This window comes from Lepidochelys olivacea, assembly GCF_965140295.1.
Source record: "Lepidochelys olivacea isolate rLepOli2 genome assembly, chromosome: 8".
NCBI lineage: Eukaryota > Metazoa > Chordata > Testudines > Cheloniidae > Lepidochelys > Lepidochelys olivacea.
The window spans coordinates 104,982,846-105,000,575 of NC_140418.1; the positions used below are offsets into that span (position 1 = coordinate 104,982,846).

The following is a 17,730-nucleotide window of genomic DNA, read 5'->3' on the forward strand; positions in this document are numbered from 1 at the left end:
CAAACTGTAAAGCCAAGATGAGATTGTGCAATCTCAAGTTTGTGTCAGCAGTGTTCTGCCGTTCTGGCTCTTCTAGTAAGGTTTATAGCCATTTTGATTTTTGCTAGGTATTAGGCCAAGTAAAATATTTTTAAAGCTCTTAACTTTGCTATAGGGGAATTGATAAATGCATTGACTTTTAGACTTTAAGGTGTTGCAGAGATTATTGGCTTCCTTCCCCGATTTTATGGCTTTGAATAAAGTCATAGTCCAAATTGTATTTACATCTCTGTGACATGAGATACAGCTTTTCCAGATGTTACATTAGTGATGTAACATTTCTTTTGTACTGTATATTTTAAAATTGTAAAAGCTCCTAATTCTGTGGTTAAATGCTTAAATTACAAATTTAAAATAATTTAAAATAAAGGTTACATTACATAAATTATGATTTTTAAATTTTGTTTACACCTCTTTGCCCAGAAATGTTCAACACTCCATATGTAGCTATCTGCTTCTGGTGAGAAGGCATAGCACTGCAAGGAGTAGCCTCTCAGTAACTGGAGAAAGTGAATTCATGTTATAACGGTACACAGAATGATGCTGTTTCTTGTTTGCATTTCTAGGAGCTAATGTAATCTCCGGCAGGCCCTGTATGTGCTGTGCAAACAGGCTTTTTAGATTAAATTGATTGTTCTTAATCTACCAGCCAATACTGATGGATTTAATGGGAAAAGTTTCACAAGGCGGAGAAGGCAGATGTTCCAGGTGGAAGAGGCAGTATGGAAGAATGTCAGGAAACAAAAGTGGGTGAGGGATTTAGTGGGAGCAGTTAGGAGCAAGGTGTGGGCAGAGGAAGGATACATTACCAGCATATGTGCTAGTTGATCTGCTGCTTTAGTTTTCTAGAAGAGATGATCTTATCATGACAGGCCACACGGAAGATCTTTGCTTCTATATACAGTTTAGTGAAGGCAAATAGTAGCTGCCACTGAGCTTCGTTTTTAACAATCAATGTGCTTGACATTCTCTAGTCCTTTGTCAAAGGTATTTAACTTGTAACTCCACTGCAGAGTCAGTCTCTTGAATGAGCATGTTACATTAGGCACGCATTTGACCTATGGTGGTGATGTGGATTTAAAATGTAATATCTCTGGGATCTGTTCCTCCAGAAGTGACGGCAGATCATCTGCAGGGAGTAAAGGATGCCAAAATGGTGGAGTCTGGTTCACGTTCTCTTCTCTTCTCACCCCCTCCCCCCCAAAATTACTGTGGAGCAAAAGGGATGAGAAATGTTTTAAGATGATATCCTGTGATGCAGTTTTAGTGCTTACTTGGGTGATAAGTTTGTGCTCTGCTATGATGTCAGTAGGGCCACCTATGTTATTAACCTAAGTTCACTGGTGCTCTGATTTCATATTAAGCTTCTTGATGTATGTCCAGTATGGAGACCATTTCATGGTTCAAAGGACTAGAAGTTCATCTTGGTATGCAGTCTCTAAGGTGGAAAATCAGTCAAGAAAAATCCAAGATAATTCTAGTCTTTTTTTCCGAGGCAGCTTTGTGAGTGGGTAGAAAATACAACTTTCTAGCTTAATGAAATTATATGAAATAAGAGCTTTGGTGACACCATTCTGAAGTATTCATCAAACATTGGATTAAGAACATAAGAACGGCCATACTGGGTCAGACCAAATGTCCATTTAGCCCAGTATGCTGTCTTCCGACAGTGGCCAATGCCAGGTGCCCCAGAGGGAATGAACAGAACAGGTAATTATCAAGTGATCCATTCATTCCCTGTCACCCATTCCCAGATTCTGGCAAACAGAGGCTAGGGACACCATCCCTACCCATCCTGGCTAATAGCCATTGATGGACCTATCCTCCATGAATTTATCTAGTTCTTTTTTGAACCCTGTTATAGTCTTGGCCTTCACAACATCCTTTGGCAAGGAGTTCCACAGGTTGACTCTGCTTTGTGTGAAAAAATACTTCCTTTCCTTTGTTTTTAAGTAGGCTTTGTATCTGTAACACAACCAGGGATACTTTGAAAGGCTAACTGGTTGCAATATGGTCAGTTCATTTTATTTGTCTAATTTCTGTGATTAGTTGAAAAAATTCTTTTCCAAGTACAATCCATCACAGTGGATGCAATTGCTTGCTCTTAAATTGGGGGTTGTAATAAATACTAGTTTAAAAGAAAGTACCTTTATGTATAACACCTATTAATGCAAAATCAGGAGAAAAACATAACTAGCAGCAAGTACAACACATGTTGGTTTTGTTTTCTATTAATGGTTGTGTGCCCGGGCAAATCTTAATGCACTATTGAATTCTTGTTTTATACACTTCCTATAATAATTGCAGAAAAAATTTTTAGTGGAACTTTAAGGGCTTTTAAGTGACCAATGCATCTGAAGAAGTGGGTTTTTTACCCACGAAAGCTTATGCCCAAATAAATCTGTTAGTCTTTAAAGTGCCACCGGACTCTTTGTTGTTTTTGTGGATACAAACTAACATGGCTACCCCTATGATACTCAATAGTGACAAGTTACTTAAATCCAGATGGATGTGTTTTGGGGTTTGCACAGCATGGAGTATTAATCTGGCATATTATTAGCCAGCAGTGTAGCAATTCTTGCATCCTTAACATCATATAATATGAAATTAGAGCTTAATATTTCTCTGAGCTGTCATACTGAAATAGCTGGTATAGTTAGAAGTAGTTGGCTAATAATTGGCTTCTGGCTTAGACTCCAAAGGCCTGTGCAGAACATGAAGGACTGTTCTCAAATTGGGCTAGGCATGAAAAATCTTTTATTAATAAAACAAGTTTTAAGTTTCCAGCTAGGAGGCAAGTGTACGGCAAGACCTTCAGGTACTGATAGAGCTATAATTCAACGTGGGGGAGATGTGCGTCAGACACTGAAACTAAATCCTACACTATGAAACACACGCTGTTCATTATACAATACAGTAAGACTGAAGTGAACAATTAATTTGTCTTCTGTTCAGAGCTCCTTCTGCGAAAAGCGTTTTGTGCTGTTAGCTTTATACAAGGCCTTATGGACTCTGCAGCAAGCTGTACCTAAAGTCTGTGGTAAGGCTCCTGAATTCTGTGACAGACTGGAAATTCTTCAACCGCCTTGGGTGAATTTTAAAATCAGGCTTTTTTCTGAACAAAATACAGTATGGGTAATACAACCAGCCCAGAATGCCCTGGGGCATTTATTTTAATATTGATTCTATTTAATTCACTCTGCCCATGAATTTTCAGTTTCCAATGTGCGGAAGATTTTTGTATTGACAACATAACAAACTGTCTTGTGGAACCTGTTACTAGGATTCTGGAGTTTTGGGAGCTATGAAGGGACAATAGAGGGTTTTGGAAGCCAGGAAGGAATGAGAAGTAGATTGGGATTGTGGAATAAGCACACTAGCTGGGTTTCCTTGCTAAAATGATCTTCAGTGAAACAGTTAATGTTGACAGTTAAACACCTTACAAATGTCTACGTTACATCTATGCAGTTACTTTTATCAATCAAACTTATAATCTCTTCAAAGAATGAGATCAGGTTTGTTTGAAAAGACCTATTTTCCATAAAACCAAATTGACTAGCATTAATTACATTCCTATCCTTTAAGTCTTTATCAGTTGAATCCCGTATATTTAGCTTAAAATGTTGCTCTTGAGCAATCTGCTGAGGTTTCAGTATATTCTATGTCATACTGGCATTTGATACCCTTCTAGATTAATTTTAAAAGATATAATCTTCAGACGTATTAGTTTTTCCTGGTAATCCTTATTACAGCCCTCCTGGTAATCCACCCCCTCGAGGGGAATAGTTCTGAGCACTGGGAGCCTGTCCACACTCGCACTTTAAAGCGCTCAGACTTGCTGCGCTCAGGGGGGTGATTTTTTTACCCCCCTGCGCTCCCCCGAGCCAGCAAGTTAGAGCGCTATAAAATGTAAGTGTAGACAAGCCCTAAATGTCACTTAAAGAAGAGCATTCACAAGGACTTCCTTTAGGTCTAAGCTAATACATACTAGATACACATACACCCAGTGCAGTCTGGCTATGTGACTTCCTTATAATTCATACAGAAAGTTTGTCAATCTTTGATAGTTCTCTTATACGTAGAACTAAAAAGAAAGTAAATTTTGTAATTTATTTTGTTCATGCTTTATTTTTGTATATATGTATAGGCACATTCTTGCACCTCTTGCTGAATCCATGAATAACAGTGTACGTTCTTTGAGTAAAAGCAAAGGACTAATCAGTTTTGCTTTCTAATTCCATGATCTTATGAGATCGTAATGTTCTTTTATTTTGAAAGTAAAGTGGCCATATAATCTGGTGGCTGAATCCTCTCAGATGCCATGGTTATTGGTGCGGCCAAACATGGGACTTGTAGCATCAAAAATGAGAGGCCTCTAATACCTGTTCCATTATTCAGTGTGTCACTCTCCCCAGCTTTCGTGAGCTACAGCTCACTTCATCGGAATGTGGTTCACGAAAGCTTATGCTCTAATAAATTTGTTAGTCTCTAAGGTGCCACAAGTACTCCTTTTCTTTTTACGGATACCGACTAACACGGCTGCTACTCTGAAAAATCTCCCCAGCAGGCTGACAACTCAAGCCAAGGCAGCAGGCTAATTCACTCACATGTGAATAGAAAGAAAAGAAATGTTAAAAGGTCATAGTGTGTTCAAGCTAATTCACTTATTAGAATAGACCAAATGAGGATGTTATCACATTACATATACATGGCATATGCCTGATAATTACATTTGCCCTAAATACTTGAAAACTAGTGAAATGCTAATGTTGTTCTCTTCACTCATCTGAAACTTGTTGATTTACATTGCAGTTAGTTAGCTCTAAATCAAAAGGTGTGTTAGCATTAGGAAGAGAATTTATTTAATATGTAATACTGCATGAAAACTAATGAAGGATTGTTTCTGGCTATCTCTGTTCCTGTAAACTAAGAAAGTTTGTCTGGGGGGTGTATCTAAATGCATTATATATGTGTCTGCAATGGGATTGCCCATAACTGGAACAGAAGCCTTAGAACAGTAAATGATAAGCATGTTAACTTCAAAGCATGGGTCCTTACATTCAACAATGGGAAATCTACAAACCCATGCTGTGGTGGGATTATATGCCAGATTGCTTTCCTGGGAAGACAGCTATCAGAATAAACCCTGGGCATGATCCTGTATCTCTGGACTGATGATTCTGAGCGAATACACACAGGTCCCCAAAGCCATTTTCATAGAAACGTAGGACTGGAAGGGACCTTTGAGAGGTCATCTACTCCAATCCCCTGGATTCGTGGCAGGACTAAAGATTATCTAGACCATGCCTGACAGGTGTTTGTCTAACCTCCTCTTAAAAATCTCCAGTGCCAGAGATTCCACAACCTCTCCAGGCAATCTATTCCAGTGCTTAACCACCCTGACAGTTAGGAAGTTTTTCCTAGTGTCCAACCTAAACCGCCCTTGCTGCAATTTAAGCTCATTGCTTCTTGTACTATCCTGAGAGATTAATTAGAACAATTTACCTCCCTCCTCTTTGTAACAACCTTTTTTGTACTTTAAAACTGCTATATTGTCCCCTCTGTCATCTCTTTTGCAGAGTAAACAAATCCAGTTTTTTCAGTCTTCCCTCATAAGTCATGTTTTCTCGACCTTTAATCATTTTTGTTATTCTTCTCTGGACTTTCTCCAGTTTGTCCCGATCTTTCCTGAAATGTGGCACCCAGAACTGGACACAATACTCCAGTTGAGGCCTAATCAACGCAGAATAGAGCAGAGGAATTACTTCTTGTGTCTTGCTTACAACACTCCTGCTAATATATCTCAGAATGATGTTTGCTTTTTAAATTTATTTAGCAACAGTGTTATACTGTTGACTCATATTTAGCTTGTGATCCAGTATGACCTCCCAGACTTCTTTCAGCAGTACTCCTTCTTAGGCAATCATTTCCCATTTTGTATGTATGCAACTGATTGCTCCTTCCTCAATGGAGTACTTATTGAATATCGTCTTTATTTACTTCAGACCATTTCTCCAGTTTATCCAGATCATTTTGAAATTTAATCCTCTCCTCCAAAGTACTTGCAACTCCTCCCAGCTTGGTATTGTCTACAAACTGTATACGTGTACTCTCTATGCCATTATCTAAATTATTAATGAAGATATTAAACAGAACCAGAAGTACTGGAACAGGGGACCCGGGGGCCACAGCTCCCCCAGTTTTTAACAGCTGGAAGGGTGAGCAATGCGGGGAGGGGGCAGAGAGGAGTGAGTGGGAAATGGGGTCTTTGGGGGAAGAGGTGGCATGGGAGTGGTGCCTTGGGGAAAAGGGCCAGTGTGAGGGCAGGAGCTTGGGGAGAAGAGGCAGCGTGGGAATGGCGTCTTGGGGGGGGGGTAACGTAGGGGGTGGGGCTCAGTTAGGGAGCCTGTGGCCTCCCCACTTTTAGGAGGCTTCCGCCACTCTGAACTGGACGCACAACCGATCCCTGCAGGACTGCACTGAATATGCCTTCCAGCTTGCCTATGAACCACTAATATCTACTCTCTGGGAATGGTTTTCCAACCAGTTATGCACCCACCTTATAGTAGCTCCATCGAGGTTGTATTTTCTTAGTTTGTTTATGAGAAGGTCATGCGAGACCGTATCAAAAGCCTGAATAAAGTCAAGATACAACACATCTACCACTCCCCTCCCCCCCGCCCCCCCCCCATCCACAAGTGTTACCATGTCAAAGAAAGCTATTAGGTTTTTGGGCAACCGTCAGAGACTTACAGGTACTCGTAGACATTATATCTCTGTTATCAATTGAACTTACAAACTCTAACCCACCTGTTATATATTTTACTTGCTTTAACCTCTCAATACATCTCATTTCTTTTCTTAGCTAATAAATCTTTAGTTTATTTTACTAAAGAAATTGGCTGTCAGCATTGTTTTTGGTGTGAGATCTGGCGTATCCATTGACCTGGAATGAGTGACTGACCCTTTGGGGTTGGAAGAACCTAATGTGTGGTGAATTTTGGTTTTAGTAACCTTTCATCATAAAGTTCATTTTGTCTGAATGGTAAAGAGGGGCTGGAGAATTGAAGGGGACTGTCCGTGGCTCCAAGGTAAGACTAACATAGTAGTCCAGGAGTGCACATTTGTTATGGGCTTGGTGAAATCCCCTTCCTTAGAAGTTTTTAAGGTCAGGCTTGACAAAGCCCTGGCTGGGATGATTTAGTTGGGATTGGTCCTGCTCTGGGCAGGGGGTTGGCCTCCAGAGGTCCCTTCCAACTCTGTTATTCTATGATTCTATGAAATCTAATTATAGGATATACCACCAATTTGGGGTGTCTACCTTTTTTGAGAGTCTGACCTGAGATTGGCGCTCTTAACTGTAAGCCATACCGTGACCCAGAGTCTTAACAGAAGTGAGAATTTTCTTTAGATCAGGTAGTAGACTCCTGTATTTTTGGTGCTGGAGGTTCTGGGTTTAATAGATGTTCATGCTCCTGGTGTCTGTATTTACACCATCTTTCTTTGTTATAAATGCATAGCATAAGTACTAAATATTACTTATCTGTCAGGAGTCTTACATCTTGCTATAAAGTACATCTGTTTTAAAAACATGCTTTTTTAGAAAAACCTTTCAATGCTCATCTAGTATAAGCCTCAAACCATTAACTGAATTTAATGTTCATTTAAGGTGCTGGATTGACAGTTATGGAGTCCTCTATTCATAGAACTCATTGCAAACTTCCGTCCATTCTAACCCTTCTTTCCCTCTCCTCTGATGGCCCTGCTAACTTATCTTAACCCTGATTTTGAAGGGCCATGCTATGTATAAGACTGCAGTGGGACCCAGTTAGAGCTGCTTCCGGGGCTAGCTACATGTGTTCGGCTCAAACAGCAGGCTGCCTCTAGCCCAAGCTTCTCTTTTCCTGAGATGTTCAGATCAACTGTGCAAGATGCCAGTGGATGTCCCCAGCAGATGTCCCCTTCCAAAAGCAATAATGTGACCTTCATGTTTGCCTGGTGGGAAATAAAGGAGGAGTCACCAAGTGAGCAGAACTGTGAACAAATATCGGGGGGGGGGGGATAGAAGTGCAGAGTGAGTGTGTGTGTGTGTGTGTGAGAGAGAGAGAAACAAAACAAAAACAAACACATACAGAACAAAAAGGACAAAGGGGGAGAGAAAATGGACGGAAAGGAAAGGCAGCGACAGCAACATGTGAACTAGGGGTACAGTACAAGAAGACATGGGTGGGAGGAGTGAGAGGATATCTAGCCCCAATCTATTCAAAGGGGAAAGAGTTTGGAAACCACTGACATGGGACATTTCAGGGAGCATGCTTCAAACTTGGAATCTTTAATTAACCTTGCCTGTTGGCAGGTAAGTAAACAATAAATCGTTTGAACCTTCAGCGTGTTTTAAATACAAATATAAGTCTGCACATGGTTGACAGTCTCATCAGAAAGGCCAAAGATGGAATTGACGTGGAGACTGAACTGCACTGTCATCACTGGAGGTGGTCACGTTGGCTGGGTGATAAAGCTTTCATGGCTGCTCTCTGTGTGGCACCTGTTCTCTGCATAAATAGGACTTCAGTCTCCGGGGTGGTCAAGCCAGCACCTTTAAGCTGCACTGAATTAATTTAAAGGCTTTAAAAAAAAAACCCCAAAAAACCCAACCTGCTAAAAAGGAGATTCTGGGAGTTGAGAGTAAATGTATCATTTTGTGATTTTTAGAATATATTTAAAGTTTAAATAAAATGTGAAAAATAAAATCTTAGATGTTAGGATTACTACAGCATTTGAAAACAAGTTAATGCAAAAGCTAAAGTGTAATGAGACAAATCCAGAACTAGTGCAATTGTAACGGATTTAAAGGAGATTATAGGATGAATTTGACCCAGTGTATAATACTGAGTTGTACGGTTGTATGTGTTTTAATAACCTCTACCACGCTTTTCTCCCCCCACCCCCTGTTTTGTCTCCACATTTGAAGCCATGGTTACATTCTTGAAGGTGGTGATAATTAATATTGACGCTCAATCATTAAGTAAGAAGAGTACTTATTTATAATTTTCACTTTATAGATAAAGGCAGGAAAAATGCTGGTTTTGAGCATATTAGCTGTTGGGATATGAGGTTTACTGATGCTAATGACTTGTAACCACAACTTGTTTCATGCTGCTTATGCAAGTTCATATTTTTGGCTTTCTGGGCTTGCGGCATACTAAGCAGACAGTTTTTTTTTTTCTTGTCCTTTTTTGTACATTAGACACTACTGCATTTAGTTTCTCCTAAGAACTAGTCTTTGTATTGGCCACTAGATATAACCGCTCTTTTCAGTTTTACCTTTACTATGTTTTTGTTTGTACAGACTTAAAAATAAAAAATATGCTTTCTTGTCCACCTAGCATGGTCCTTATAAATGCCACAGATGATGTATCTTTCTTGTACCTCCCTTGGTTCATATTGCCCTTCCAAAGTAAAATAAAACCTTGTAAGGGGAGCCATTGGGCAGAGAGTGGCTCCCTAACCAATTTCTATCCTTTATATCGTCTAAACTCTTATTTGTTGCTCTCTCCTTAAAGTTGGTTCTTAGCTGCTGCTGTAGCCGTCAAACACAGGTGATGCAGTGGAGGTCAGATATTGAGGGAAGATTTTCTTGTAGAAAAGTATTGATTTCAGCCACTCACCTAGGGAGCTGACTCTAATAATTAATCACGAGTGGAACTAGAGATGCAAATGAGCAGTCTTCTACATCAGCAACAGTAAAGGTTTGTTAAAGTCCCCATCCCCAACAAAAACCTCAGAAATTATTTGATTACACTTAGAAATAAGACTGCAAAATAGGAGGCAAGCAGTGAAAACCCCTTGCCTAGACTCATATCTCAGACATTTTTTCTTTCCCCATTTGCAGTTACTGAGCAGAGTCACATTTGTACATTATATTCTACCGCTTCATATCCGTGCACCTAACTTTGCGAAACTCTAAATCTGCAGCAATTAACGTAGTCACATACAAATGCTAAGGAGGCATTTCTGAGATGCTATATGAAGCACGCTGATATGTTGCTTTCTGGTATATCTATATGTAAAGGGACCCTGCATATTTTCTCTGTTTGGTGACCTGTCCATGCTTTGTCCTATTTGTGGAAGACTTGGCAATTCTGTCAAAATGTTTGAAGGACTGGTCATGCAGATCTACAACAGGACAGATTCTGTTTTGCTTTCATCCAGACATACAGGTGTAACTTCTCTAGGTTTCTTTTCAAGCAAACTAATAACCTACAAGGAAGCACTTCTAATAGTGGGTAAAAATAAAGGCAGAACTGCAGTAGAAGTCAGCTGATATCAGCTAAGTCAGCTAAATCACACAGGAAACCTCAAACCCACATCTGCATTTTCTGCTTGTCACTACTTAATCTAAAGGTGTTCTCTATCATTTTCTGACATGTCCTTCTGAGCAGCACTATCACTCGGCCTGTACTAGGAAGATGAATTTGTTAGTTGCATTGAGGAATGTTCTTTGAGTTAGCCTGAATTAGTGTAACTGATGGAGTAGGCAGTCTCCAAACACAGCTTAAAATGTAGCGGTGAGGATGTACAATACCCTTGGTATTTGTGGGTCCTGCATAAATCCGTTTAACTAGGGTAAAGGACTTTATTTTATATAGATTCTTATAAATGTTAAGAGGGCACCTGTTCACATACTGTTAATACCCTTGACATAGCATATTATTTGTGATGTATATAAGTACTGGAATACTATGTAGATTTTTAGTGTCCACATTTTAAAAATGATGTTGAAAAATGGGAGAGGGAGCAGAAAACAGCTACAAAAATGAATTGAGGGCTGAAGAAATGCCTTACAATGAGGGACGTAAAGCTCAATCTGTTTAGTTTATCAAAAATGAGTGAGAGGTGACGTGATTCACAGTGCATAGGTACTTTCACAGGGAGAAAATACTGAGTACTAAAGGGCTCCTCAGTCTAGCAGAGAAAAGGAGCACAGGAACCAATGACTGAAAGCTGAAGTCAAACAAATTCAAATTGGAAATGAGTCACAAATGTTTAAGAGGATGATAAGCCATTGGAACAAACTATGAAGAGAAGTGATGATGTCTTCAAATCAACACTGGATGCTTTTCTGGTAGACGTACTTCAGTCAAATACAAGTTTTACTGGGCTCAGTATAGGGGTTACTGGGTGAAATTGAATGGCCTGTGATATACAAGAGGTCAGTGGATGATCGAATGATCCTTTCAGGCCTTAAAGTCTATGAATAAGTTAATTGTAGCAGTAGAGTTCAGTATAATAACCATCACCACCAGCACGCCATGCAATTTAATCTCCTCTCCCTCCAACAATTCTCCTCCCTTACAATTTCCAATCCACTGCACTCCCATTTTCAGATGCTTGTGGAAAAAAGGGGAGCTTTGCAATGTGGCCGGAAGGTGACTGGACTATTTCAGATTAAGTGTTGGGGGAGTGGTGCAAGGTGATCTGGTTCTGGCTGAAAGCAGAATCTGCATTTGACCACTTTGCTGTTTTCTGTGTAATTTGAATTGTAGCCTTGCTCATCTGTCTCACTAGCTATACTGAATTATCCTCTTTGGCTTTGTTTTAAGGGGAAAAATAGGGTACGTTTGCCATCATATTAGCTCAGTTGAGTTAGCTTAACATAAGTGAAAAACCTTGTTAAAATTCAGGCTTTTCAGTTGCTTTATGCTAACCTGACGGAAATATCATGATGGAAAAAACACACCCTTTTTGCCCATCAGGACCTACACACACCCAGTAGCTTATAGAGTATCTTTTATTGTGCGTTGTCCCTCACTCACAGAAGTACTGGAAGGGTTAGGCTATAACTAATAACTAGAATTTTTAAAAATGTAAGCGTTAAGGAAGATGTGTAGAAAGAGTACTACAAAATAAGCAAAGGGCTTTTGCATGTTGACATGAAGTGATATTTGAGGAAAGGAACCAGTCTGTCTGCCTGATCTGGATGCCCCTTGAACTGATCATGGTTTTGCATTTCTTTAATGCCTTTCAACATTCAGATAGTTCCATAACCTCTTTGAGACAGGTGAAGGATATAGAGGGATCCCTTGACCTATTGCTGAAATGCAGCCACTGTTAACAGTACATAGCAACACTATGCAAACACTTAGGGCAGGCAGTGAAATACATTACTGTATCCAGATGGAACTGTAGTGGGAATTCAGGGGAATTTGGCCAGGACACTGAGAGGCAAAACAAATAGTAAATATAAAATATGCATATGGGCTCTTTAATGACCACAGGTAGTGATAACCTCAGTTTTACTCAGCTCATTGAATAAAATCGTGATCCCCTTAATATCATCCTGGGACAATGATTCATTATCGAGCTTGAGGGAAGAATTCTATCTACTACTGTAAACTGCCAGGGCTATTTTCTGTAGCATCCAGATGTTCAATGGAGACCTCCCATCCAAGGCATTTTTTTCTCCTTTACAGTGACATTCATGAGTCAACAGCTTCGGCAGCTGAAGAATTCCATTAGGATCCTTACCAGTCCTGTTGCTTACAGATTGTAAATGAATAGAAACATGGGTGGTTCTTCAAATTACTGTCCACATGGATTCCACATTTGAGGCTCATGTGTGTGAGATTGGAGTCTTTTGGCCCGCAGTGTCCATTAGGGCTGTGCCTATGGCCTAGATGTCCTTGCACGCCCCACCCAAGAGCATGAAGTGCTGAGTGAGTCTGACTTTCCCTCAGTTCCTCCTTGCTGCCGGTGGCAGTGAGACAGAATCCTTGCTGTGTCCTCCTGCTGCTTTGCATGCTGTGCTGGTTTACTGGTCTTGTTGCTTGTTGGTAACACTGACACCCACTCACCAAATTTCTTATTTTAGTCAGGTTCTGGTTTTTAGGCTAGGAACCCCAACCCCTCTCTCCCCTGATACCGAGGCTCTATCAAAATGACAGAGGCAAAATCTCTGGGATTAAGAACCTGCCCCTGATCTGACAGTTCAATGCCACTCAGTGATGGGCACTCTCAGTGCCTGTTTTGTTTGGGAGGGATGTTTTCTTGCACTTTGTACCATACATACATACCTCTGACAGACAGGAAGGAGCAGTGCTCCAGAATTGAGCTGCTAAGGCATAGGAGAAATTGTAGGCCAAGTGGAATGGGGTGTGTGACCCTAAGAGCATTCCAGGGCCAGGGGCTCACTGACATCAGGTTTCAGCAGGCCGGACCAATTTAGTGAACCCCAACTCTCTATGGTTACAATCTGTATCTAAAAGGTGTCAAGTAATATGTTGTTGGAAAGCTAGTAACTCACAGATCATTAATATTCTTGCATAATCTATGTATGCAGTGTGTGTTAAAAGTTATGGGTATATGGTGCTGGGGTCAGAGTTGCTGCAGCGATAAGACACTCAGTGCATGGAAGCCAGGTTAGGGCTGTTGTACTGTAGGCGGGCTGCTGGCGTCAGTAGCCAATCCAGGGATGCACAGCACGCAGAGACTTAGGCTTGCTTGTTGCTGACTCTGAATGTCCCAGGCAGGCATAGTAGTAAAGCTTTTTAAGGCACATTAGGGTTATGGGGCAGGCAGTGACACAACTGCTCACTGGTCTGGATTGCACCCCCAGAATGTTACAGGTGGAGGGGAGAGAACCGTGGTGGCACAAACTTTTTGAGACTGGTATCCAAAATCAATTGTTTGATTATTATGTGGGCCATGAAAGCTTAGAGAGAGGTTACTGAGATGTGTATTTAGTGGTCTACTTGTACCATCATAAGAACATAAAAACGGTCATACTGGGTCAGACCAAAAGTCCATCTAGCCCAGTATGCTGTCTTCTGACAGTGACCAATGTCAGGTGCCCCAGAGGGAATGAACAGAACAGGGAATCATCAAGTGATCCATCCCCTGTTGCCCATTCCCAGCTTCTGGCAAACCGAGGCTAGGGACAGTTTGGATATCGCTTGACTGTTTCTCTTAAGCAGCCACCACACAGCAGAAAGAGAGAATCCAACAACTTTATCTGATTAGTAAAATCTCTGATATGTGGTAGTCTTGAAAAAACTTTAAAATATCAACTTGAACATCACATTTCTGTTTAGAAAACTTTGTACCTGCTGCTGTTACAAGTAACTTAATATTACTGTGACTGAGAGAAATTAGCAAAAAACATTATTTTTTGAGTTTTTCCCCTGTTTAGTCAGTCAGATTCTTTGTGGCTGAAAAGACCTTCCTCAACAACAAGAAGGGAGCAGAACAGCTATTTCAATCTTAAAAAATTTAGGGCCACGCTATTTAAAAAATGTTTAGTGAGAAACTTTTTTTTAAAAAAGCTTCAGTTAATTACATAAATATTAACGTTATTAGCCACATGGAAACTTTTCTAATTGTTTGACGTTTTAAAACTTCCTATGCTAAATTGTTGGTGTATTGCAGTTAAATAGGGTACTTAATTACAAGATAATAAAGGTGTTCAGAGACTACGGGCTTGTCTACATTGGCACTTTACAGCACTGCAACTTTCTCGCTTGGGGTGTGAAAAAACACCCCTCTGAGCGCTGCAAGTTTCAGCGCTGTACAGTGCCAATGTAGACAGTGCATCAGTGCTGGGAGCTCTTCCCCTTGTGGAGGTGGGTTTTTTAAGCTGCAACTACACAAGCCACGTTAAAGTGAAGACGTGCCCGTAGGCTAACAGCCAAGACGGAATAAACTAGATAGTGACTGCACTTCTGGTTGATTGCCGTGATTATTTCTTCTTCTTTTTTTTTTTGGTCATTTGTGAAGTGTCGGGCCTTGCTTTCCTTCTGGATGAAAGGGCTATGTCAACGTGAGTCATTATCATTGTGTGGTTTTCCAGTAGAAAAGCAGGTGGCAAGACTACACTGGCATGAAAATATGTCTCTTTTGTCTTAGACCTCACAACTTTTCAAGCACATTTAAAATGATCTGTGAGCTTTCTGTTCTGGATGAAGATATGCTGGGCTGGTTGCACTGGGATTTTCTGATTTTTGCCAGCTGGCAAAACATCCATGTTTATGTAAGCCCTTTCACAGCAGGGTACTGAGGGAAAGGTGCAGGGTTCCTGTTATTCATATAAGTGGGACACGCTGGCATACTTCCAATATTAATGTGAGTGACCTTATGGACGAGAGTACATAGAACAGGAGGATTGCTGTGATGGACCTATTATGTGGGAATTTTTAGTTTTTCTTGTAGTGACAATAGAACAGGGAAATCGGATGCCTCTCAAATGGTGGATTTTAATGGTTTGTGGCTAGTGCCTATCTGTGTGCAAAAGTGATGGAGCATGTTTGTGTGATTGACGAATATATCAAGAATAGAAAAGAAAAGTTCAAAAACTATTGTGGATGTAGTAAATTGAAACCCTCTCCTTTTCCATCCCAAATGCTTAGGATATACTTTGACCTGGACAGTGGATGTGAAGAAGCTGGGAGGCGAGGAGAGAATTCCAAATTGCTTCTATTTAAAACTCTAGCCATCTTCTGTCAGTCAGGTCCAGCTTTCTGTTGTCAGCAGATGAGTAGTTCTTTTTCTCTTTTCTGAATTGCTTGATTAGGCCTTCTATTTGTTGGACTGTTGTGGGCGGGTGAGTGTTTGAAGAAATGGTAAAGGTTAGTGAGAGGACTGATAGAAACTGGTCTTGGTATGTTTGATCAGCTCGAGACAGCTGATTGTGTCGGTGGGCACGCATGTGTGTTGGAAAGATGAATGTTACAGGGACATTGATCTGAGCTCATGTAGACTGTCTGCATCAGTGTGGTGGTGGTAATACACTTTTTCCCATCCGTTCCCAGTGTGCAGTACAGTGCACTGGAAGATACTGTCCCAAGATGTTTCATGGGATGTACGGTAACTCCAGATGTTTATAACATTGGGAGTTGTGTGGCTAAATTGTGGCTCTCCATCAAGAAAACTAACTAACTTGGAGGCTGTATCATGAAAATACTTAACATAAAATTGTGTTAAGAAATTTATTTATAATATAAATTCAAATGTCATTGTGGCACTATAGAAAGGTCTTCAGGAAGATGCAAATTTAGATGCATCAGTTCTACTATCAGTTACATGATTTTTATAACAAAATTGGGTACAAAGGAATGGCAATCTTCTTCTCTCATCTGAGGCTCTGGCGAAATCCTAAAACTGTATTTGTGATATCAGTCACTTCTGTAGCAATGGACTGGTATCCTAAACACAGGATCATGATTTCACTGCAGGCTCAAAGAGGAAGGAGAAGCTTCTTAAAAAAACACACAAATGTTTTCAATGATTAAAAAGGAATGCAGGGGAAATGCTTTCAAAGCAAAACTTTTTTTGATAGAAATGTTTCCTCTTTACATTCCCCATGCAGATTCTGAAAAGGAGATCAACAAATAAACTATTTTGGGGGCTCCTCATGACTAACAAGTTTTGTATGCAATGGAGAGAGATGATGGTGTGCATTTGAGGCCAAATCTTGTGCTGTGACCTATTAGAGAAGGGATAGCTTGTGTGTTCTCTTATCAAAGTACTGGTGCAGAAACTCAGCTGTTTTAACTTTTATTAATCTTAGAAAATTTCTGTAGCTTATGTAAATACCGTAATAATATTAAACATTTTGGTTATACGTTATAAAACCAGAGCAATCAAGGGAATATTTAGCAGATGCTTTAACCTGGGTGGTGAGATGATACTGAGTAGTACATGAAGAAAAGGAGGACTTGTGGCACCTTAGAGACTAACCAATTTATTAGAGCATGGACATCTTCAGAGTGCTCCACAAATTTAAAGTTCTCAACACCCCGGGCAGGTAGGTAAGTTTAATCATCTTTGTTTTATAGATGGGGAGACTGAAGTGTAGAGGTAAAGTGACTTGCCCAGAACTACTCAGTGAGTTAGTGACAGAGCTGACATTAGAATTTGGGAATTGACTCTCAGCCCTATGCTGTCTCAGCACACCTTGTTGCTTTCCTTATCTTGGCTTTGTCATGACTTTTATACCACAATGAAAAATTAAACTAACTCCCTGGGTTTCTTTTCTACTCCCACACCCCTCCCAATTGCCACTACTGAGTCTGAATCTGAGTTTGCTCATAAGTCTTTCAGGGCAGTTTTATGTAGAACATTCTGCTGAATTAGGTATAAGATTAACTCCTACCCCCACCCCCAGGCTGTGCCTGCTTATATCTAATGCCAAAGTCTGGAACAATAGCCCTCTGATCGAACTGTGTGTTTTCTCTCAAAATAAGACACTAGTCCCTTTTTGCTTTCTTCATTTGACCAAGAACAAGCTAATGAAGGGGAAATATGCACAGTTCTGTATCAATAAATTAATTGTAAAAAAACCCAACCGCATACCTACTGTATTGTGGGCTCTTGGTTCTAAATTTACAGTGCCTAGTGGAGACAAATGTAACACTGACAGAAAAATGAAGTCTTTTTTTTTTTTTAAAGCATATAATGAATAGATTTACAAAGTAATAGAAATTTTATTTCTTTTTCATTAGTTGTAAAATTTAATTTGGTTTGCCAAAGAAATATTGGGTAAAACTTATTTGTCCTTAGGTGTAGAATATATCACAGTAATTGTAAACTCACTGCTTTGCAGAACCAGCTATATGAAGTAACATTCAAGTTGTCAGACATGGCTTTTGGCTTAGTTCCTAATAACCAGCCTGCGTGGTACTGGAGCAGTGGTGGGCA

At 40.2% G+C, this 17,730-nt stretch overlaps 1 protein-coding gene across 1 annotated transcript in view; it reads left to right on the forward strand.

Annotated features, from left to right (window-relative positions):
- Nucleotides 1-17,730, forward strand: part of TESK2 (testis associated actin remodelling kinase 2) — a 123,454-nt gene that overhangs the window by 16,342 nt on the left and 89,382 nt on the right. The gene's annotated exons all lie outside the window — the stretch shown is intronic.